This window comes from Miniopterus natalensis, chromosome 18 (assembly GCF_054644295.1).
Source record: "Miniopterus natalensis isolate mMinNat1 chromosome 18, mMinNat1.hap1, whole genome shotgun sequence".
Classification (NCBI taxonomy): Eukaryota; Metazoa; Chordata; class Mammalia; order Chiroptera; family Miniopteridae; genus Miniopterus; species Miniopterus natalensis.
Window position 1 is genome coordinate 15793644 of NC_142098.1, and position 7288 is coordinate 15800931.

Below are 7288 nucleotides of genomic sequence, written 5' to 3' on the forward strand. Positions count from 1 at the left end.
TGGAGAGGAATTGTTCTGCTAATCACCTATAATTCCTGGAATTTACTCAGCGCCTGCCTTCTGAGGAGCTCAAAAGCCATTTGTAGATCCTGCTGATAAAATGGCTGCCCCAAGGTCAGGTAAGCTCTCTGCCAAATTACTTCTGGGCTAAGAGGCAGTCCTCAAAACTCGATGGAGACCCGGGGGGCCTTGACAGCAGGCTCTGCGCAGCTGGAGCCCTGGGGGGGAAGACCGTTCATCCAAGCATTATGGGATTATCCGGGCGGGGCGGGCTGAGTGCGGTTATAGGTGTGAGCCGATGCACCCACAGGCACAGCCACACGCCAGGCTGCCACTCACATCTGAGCGGAGGGGAACTGAGGCGAGACTGGGCAAGTCGGGCAGGCCGGCAGCAGAAAAGACGGGAGTGCGTTTTGATTGGGGGATCAGTGGGGCAAACAGATGGGGAGAAGCCCGGGGCCCAAAGGAAGTTAAGATTCAGCTGAGTATTTTCCTGTTTTCAGCAAGGGGTCCCTTGGCTCCCTTCCCAAATGTGTCTCCCAAGCTACCCACCATTGAGACAAGCCCCGTGTGGGCACAGCCTAGGTCACTTCTCTGGGGAGTCCATCCCTTCCCTGGGCCTGCAGGAAGATCAGGGGATGGGTGCTGGGAACTGGCCTCCTACCCCCATCTCTGCAACCTCTAACCCAGCTGACTCACTGCCCTTCCGTTACTTAGCCCTTTGATGCTGTGTTTGGGGCAGTAGAGATGGACAGAGCCAGGATGCAGGGAGTGACCAGCCCCCGGGAGTTTGGGTGGGGAAGGTGGGTGAGGCAAGGTGGGTTAAGATAACTGAAGTGCTTCCTATCTCTGGCCACTGCCTCGCCTGTGCTTGGGCCAATTCCTTGTAGCTCCACACCCACCATAGCTCTGGGACTAAGGATTCGATGGTGGACAGAGCCTGGCAGTGGGTGTGGGAACCATGGGCACAGGGGGGTGGGCCTGGGGGCAGGGTTACTGCTGACTTTCCGTTTGTACCTCTGATGGCTCAGGTCCTGGACATCCAGGTCAGGCTGGGTCCCCCATGTCTGGCATGGAGGAAATGTGTGTGGATGCTGCTTGCACCGGCTCCATGGGGCAGGGCAAGGGCAGGTGGAGGAGGCATTTAGGAAGGGGTGAACATTTTTATAGCGAATCGGGAAAAGGAAGTAGCCCTTTGTGCACACAGATTCCCCTCCTCCCTGCTAATGACCCAGAGGCTCCCTGTAATAAGAGAACAACCCACTTCCCACCTTGCCTAGTATCTCCTGTGAAACTGCCTCTGCTGGTTCCAGCTTACTGAACCACCAGGGGGTGGGCACCTGTCACAAACAGACCCCCAGCCCCAACCCAGACCCCCCGAAACAGAAGCGACAGGGAAACGACCTAGAAATGTTCGTCTCTGCTAAGCCCCTCTAGCAGAGCCCGGATGACTGCCTCATTGTCTTTGGGTTGATTTGGATAGGAGATTGAGGGTCACCAGCTAAGCCTGGAGCTGAATAAATCTTGTCATTTACTGTCCCCTCTCCACAGGGAGCTGTCAGCTGGGGCAAGACCTCCCCAGCACCCCAGACAATTCAGCTGTGAGTCTCCAGTTTGCTGAGTCACTGGGGAAGGAGCGACGGCTGACTATTGGTTGGGTCCCACTGCATCACAGCTCGCCTCCCCACCCCTCAGGGAGACAAGATTTGCCATCAACCTCCCCCCAGTCCCCACTCCTCCCAGGGCCAAGAGAACCATGGTTTTGTGGTGTCACACTTAGCCTTCCTTAGCTAGACCTGCCATTGCCCCAGAGCTGGCAAAGCCTCCCCAATCAACTAAAGAATAAAAGGTGAGGCCACAGGGCCTTTTTCTAGAACAGACCTGGCCACCTACCAACCCAGACCCTGGCAGGGCACAGAACCCACAAACTGCAGGGCCTCCCTCCTTGCCACACCCAAGGTCACCAGTTAGCAAGCTGCGCTGGGCTGACCACGCCTGCAATGATGGTCAATACTTAGCCCAAGCTGCGGGGCTCCTGGGACAGGGGCTTGGGCTCCCAGCTGAGGATTGGAGAGGCTGAGGTCAGAGTCGATAGTCCTTTCAGGCCTTACCTGGTCCATGTGAAGCCGCCTTCACCTGCACCCTTTCCACTCTACGCAGAGGGATGAGAGGAGCAGCTGAGCTGGGCTAACACTGGGACCATTCTGGGCTCTTTGATGCATGTGGTGACAATTCTAGAAGTCATACCATCCAATCCTTAGTCCCATAGGTATGGTTAGTGTGGAGCTACAAGAAATTGGCCCAAGCACAGGTAAGGCAGTGGCCAGAGATAGTAAGCACTTCAGTTTTCTCTGGGAAAACTGCCACCACAACCATTCCCCTCCCAGCTTCCAGCTGCGCCTTGGGGGTCCCCTTTGATTACTGCAGGAGCCCTGGGTCCCACTGTGCCTCCAGCTCCTGTCATTTAGGACAGCTATTATAACAGAATGGATGGGTACCTGCAGTGGCTAGGTAGTGATAAATGGGCAGAGGCCAAGCTCGGCCATTGGCAGTATTTAATTTACATTCATTTTCAGAATCATGGAATCCCTAAAGAAACTCTAGGGAGAAAAAGTCACTAAGGTTGTCCCACAGCAGTGACAAGAGTGCACTGGGCTGAATACTGTGCTTGCACAGAGGCTCTCGGAGGGGAGAAAGGACCCCAAGTCCGCTCCCTCTCTACCCTGATCTGATACATGCTGCAGAAGCCAAGGCCTCTGCTTCTCCCACTCAGGGAGGGTGGTTCCTAGGCATGGGGTCGGGGTCAGGGCTCTGGGCCAGCCCACAACCCCCTGCACCCAACTCCACCTCCTGTGCCTCCCAGGGTCCACTGCTGGCTTTAATTCTGAGAACACTCTTTACTCCTGAGGGGGGTCAGAGTTGAGCCTTTTAGTGATGCTTTCATTTGAACCCCAAAAGGCTCTGGAACTAGGCGGCAGCCTGGGGAACATGCTGGGAAAGGGCCCGTCTGCTCACTGCCTGGCGAGCCTCCGCTCCCCTTCCAGAACTGGTATGAGTGAGCTGGTTTGGTGGTTTTCACAGGTCTGAGCGGACGTCCTTGCCATGGCTGACTTGGTGGCAATCTCAGTCTCTCTGCCCGGCTGGTCTGACCACCCGCCGCAGCGCTTGGCCACGTGCGAAGCCCTCGCAGCTCTCGGCTCAGACTGATTCCACGCACTCGCCTGAGGCTGCTTGTCTGGCCTGTTTCAGTTTGAAGTCCCCAGGCCCGGATCAGGGTTGCTCACTTGCTCTGGGGCTGCTTGTCTTGCCATCTTACATGGGCTTCACTTGAGCACAACACCCTTCCCCACCACCATTATGAAGGCACCCATTTTGCTGCAGGAAACAGTGGTTTCCCGCACCCCCAGCGGCTCAGAAGCTGAGGCCACAGGCAGCCTGCCCACAAGGGGAGCCTGTGCAAACTGACGCTGGAGCCTGGAAGCCTCCCTCCCAGGCTCTCAGAGTCATCAGGTCAACCATCCCCATAAACCAGGTGTGGCGATCACATGCCTGACACACCCAAACTTGGGGAACTCAAGGGCCTTGAGGCAGCTCACCCCAGTTCTGACTGTCAGAAATTTCCCCCTCTGCTATATATAAACCATTTCCTGAAACGCCCCCACTAGGGCCCCATAAGAGTCCCAGGAGAGCCCTTCGGAAATGGTCACGTCCTTCATCTCGTTCCTCCCCTGTCGTGGTTTTGATTCCCCTTACCACGTGGGTTTCCGTCCTCTGCATGGGCTCCAGTTGATCCATTCCTCTATCCTCAAGGCCAGAACTGGGGGTCAGAGCCAGGGATTAATGGCACAGAGTAAGCTTCCAAAGCCACGGGGGCCATTGGAAGGCCTGAGCTTAAAGATAATTTCCCTTCTCTGCAAAGGGCAGGCATTTAGTCCAAATGGGCAGAGCCAGGAGAGAGGCCAGCAGGGGCCAGGGAGCAGCCACAGCCCAGATGGCCACCCCAGAAGAGAGAGCGACTATCCCCAGGCTGAGATGCCAGGCGGCCACTGATCTCTTCTAGAGGTAAGACGGGGGCCGCTGGGAGCCTTGCAGGGGCTCCCTCAAGGCTTGGAGGGAAAGCAGCCTGGTCCCGGGCTGCCTCCAGAAGCTTGGGGAGGAGCCCTCTCTTTTCGCCCTTGCTGTTTGACCTCTCGTCGGTATTTAACGTTACCTGTGTGCCCAGCAGTGTGGCAAGCACTCTTCTGTACCTCTTTTCCTGATTTTTTAAAACTGTATCTTTATTTTCTTATAGCAGAAGCCGTATACACTCCTGGGGTTTTTTTTAATGTAAAGATTACAGAAGTTTATACTAGAGAAAAAAAAGGCAGAGCTGCTTCCTCCCACCCCAACCCCCCTCACCAAACCATGGTTCAGTGTGAGTTGCTCCAATTTAAATTAAATGAGATATTAAATTAAATGGCATGTAGGAAAGTAAGTTCATTTTCTCCTCACTGTTGGCTGCCAGTGCCCGGGGGAACATGGTATTCATCTGTTGCACAATTCATTTGCTCAGAGAGTGGAGCCCGCTGCCAAGGAGAGAATTTCCTAGCGTTCTGTTTTGCCTTTAGGCTACAAGGGAGCTGTGACCCCCTTCACTCCCCACTGAGGCTGCCAGGCCTTCCCGGGAGGTGAGAGGCTCTCTCAGGTCCCAGGGCAACTTGAAGGCAGATCTAAGATTCAGAATTCCCCCTTCTGCTTGCCCCCCCACCTTGAATATTTTTATAGGAAGGAGATGTAAAGATGAGGCTGCCGGTGGCCAAGTCCTCAGCAGCATTTAATAAGCTGTTTGAACTTGGTGTGCGTGGGGGCCCCCTAAAGTCAGTGGGTAGCACTTTGATCTTCCTGATGGGCTTGTACATGGTGAGGAGAGGGCCCAGCGCCCAATTGTCTGCAGCCAGAGCAGGCACCACCTGCCTCTCCCAGGATTAAGCTGGGCCCTGAGCACTGGGGGAGTGATTTGCACCTGCGAACTTGAAAAATGATTTTCTATCTCCAGAGAAGGAAAGAGAAACAGCAATGATTAGAGTCAGTATATGGAAGGGGGTCAAAATGCCAATTGTGAACTTGGCTGGCTGAGATCAAATCCCGGGTCCTCCACTTAACAACTGGTACCGCTGGGCAACTTAAGCTCTCTGCCTCAGTGCCTTCATCTCTGAAATGGGGATAAAGATGCCTTCCTTTTGTATTTGTTGTCATTAAGTCAGTTCATTTGTGTCTGGCACATAGTAAGCATCCAATGAGCGTTCACGACAGTTATTGATTAAGGGCTCCTATTACCAGATGCTGGTTCATGAAAAAAATAGCCACATTTTTGCCCCACATCAACTCAATGACATAGGTATTGTTAACCCATCTTTCAGATGTGAAAACTGCAGCACAGAAAGGGCCGGTGACTCTCTCAAGGCCGCTCATTACTTCATATTTTTTAATTCAGAGGAATTTTGATTTTTTATTATGAAATAGTTCAAATGTAGAAAAGTACAGAGAATACCTTAACATGCACCCATAGCATGTACTTAACCTAGATTAGCCTTTTGCCATATTAGCTGAAGGGTTTTTTTTGTTTGTTTGTTTTTTAAAATATATCTTTATTGATTTCAGAGAGAGGAAAAGAGAGATAGACACATCAATGATGAGAGAGTCATTGATCGGCGGCCTCCTACACGCCCCCGACTGGGGATCAAGCCCGCAACCCGGGCATATGCCCTGACCGGGAATCCAACCCCGATTGCCTGGAACCCAGGTCGATGCTCAACCGCTGAGCCACGCCCCGCCGGGCTAGCTGAAGTTTTGAAGAGATAAAACGTTGCCATAACACCCTTTTGTCCTCTGGGAATCCCCCACTCCTCTGAAGCCCGCTCAGAGAGTTCTGCAGTGTTTGATGCACATTTACCAACGGCTTTGTCTTTTTCAAAATGTTCATATCAGTGCCATACCACGCAGCTTTGCTTTTCGGCCGCTCAATAAGCTTCTGAGTATTTTCTAGGTGATGCACATAGATCTAGTTCTTTGCTATTGGCTGCTGTGTGGTTTTCCATTGAATGAGTGGGTCATGATAATATGCGCAGGTTGTCTATTCGTTCTCCTGACAAACAGAGCATTTCCAAGTTTAAACTTCTACCCAAGATGCTACAGTGGACACCCTCATGCCCGGCTCCTCGTGGTCACGTGCACACGGGGTCCTGGGAGACACATCTATCAGTGGAGGGGCTGGTGGCCCGGGGACGAGCTTCCCCACGTGTTGTCAGGTTGCTCTCCAGGTGTTTCACTTCCACTCCACGAGCATAGAGAGAGTTCTCAGCTCTCCGGCGAGAACCAGCACTTTACAAATTTTCAGCCTAATAGGCATTTCCCTGTGGTTAATTCACGAAATGCTTGCCAGCATCTGCAGTTCACCAGGTGCCATGCCAGGGGTACCAGGTGACAAAGCAGGACCCAGGACCCATCTCCAGAGCCCAGATAGGAGACTCTAGACAGACTGTCTCACTCTGGCACCCTGTAGCACTTACTAAGCTCTGATTTACACAAGTGGCTGTTTACATGCCCCCCCCACACACACACACACACTAGGCAATGACCCCCTCCAGTAAGGGGACTGGGTGTTACTATTTTTGTATCTCTCAATCTATGCTGTCTGATATGGAAGCTGACAGCCACATGTGGCTCCTGGATACTTTTTTTAAAATATGTTTTTATTGATTTTTAGAGAGAGAAGAAGGGAGAGGGAGAGAGAGATAGAAACATCAATGAGAGAGAAACATCATCAATCGGCGGCCTCCTGCACGCCCCCTACCGGGGATCAAGCCTGCAAGCCCGGCATGTGCCCTGACCCGTAACCTCTTAGTTCATGTGTCAACCCTCAACAGCTGAGCCACACTGGCTGGGTGCTCCTGGGGACTTGAAATGTGGCTGGTCTGATTCAAGATGTGCTCTAAGTGTAAAATACACACCAGCCCTAGCCGGTTGCTCAGTGGTTAGAGCAAGGGCACATACCTCGGTTGCGGGCTCGATCCCTGGCCCTGGGTCTGGGCAAGTCCAGGAGGCAACCAATTGATGTGCCTCTCTTGCATCGATGTTTCTCTTTCTCTCTTTCCCTTTCACTCTCTCTAAAAAGTAATGGAAAAAATATCGTCGGTGAGGGTTAAAAAAAAAATACACACCAGCTTTGGAAGACTGAGTATGAAAGAAAAAAAAAAAGAATGTAACTGGTCTTATTAACAATTTTTATATCGATTACATGTTGAAATGA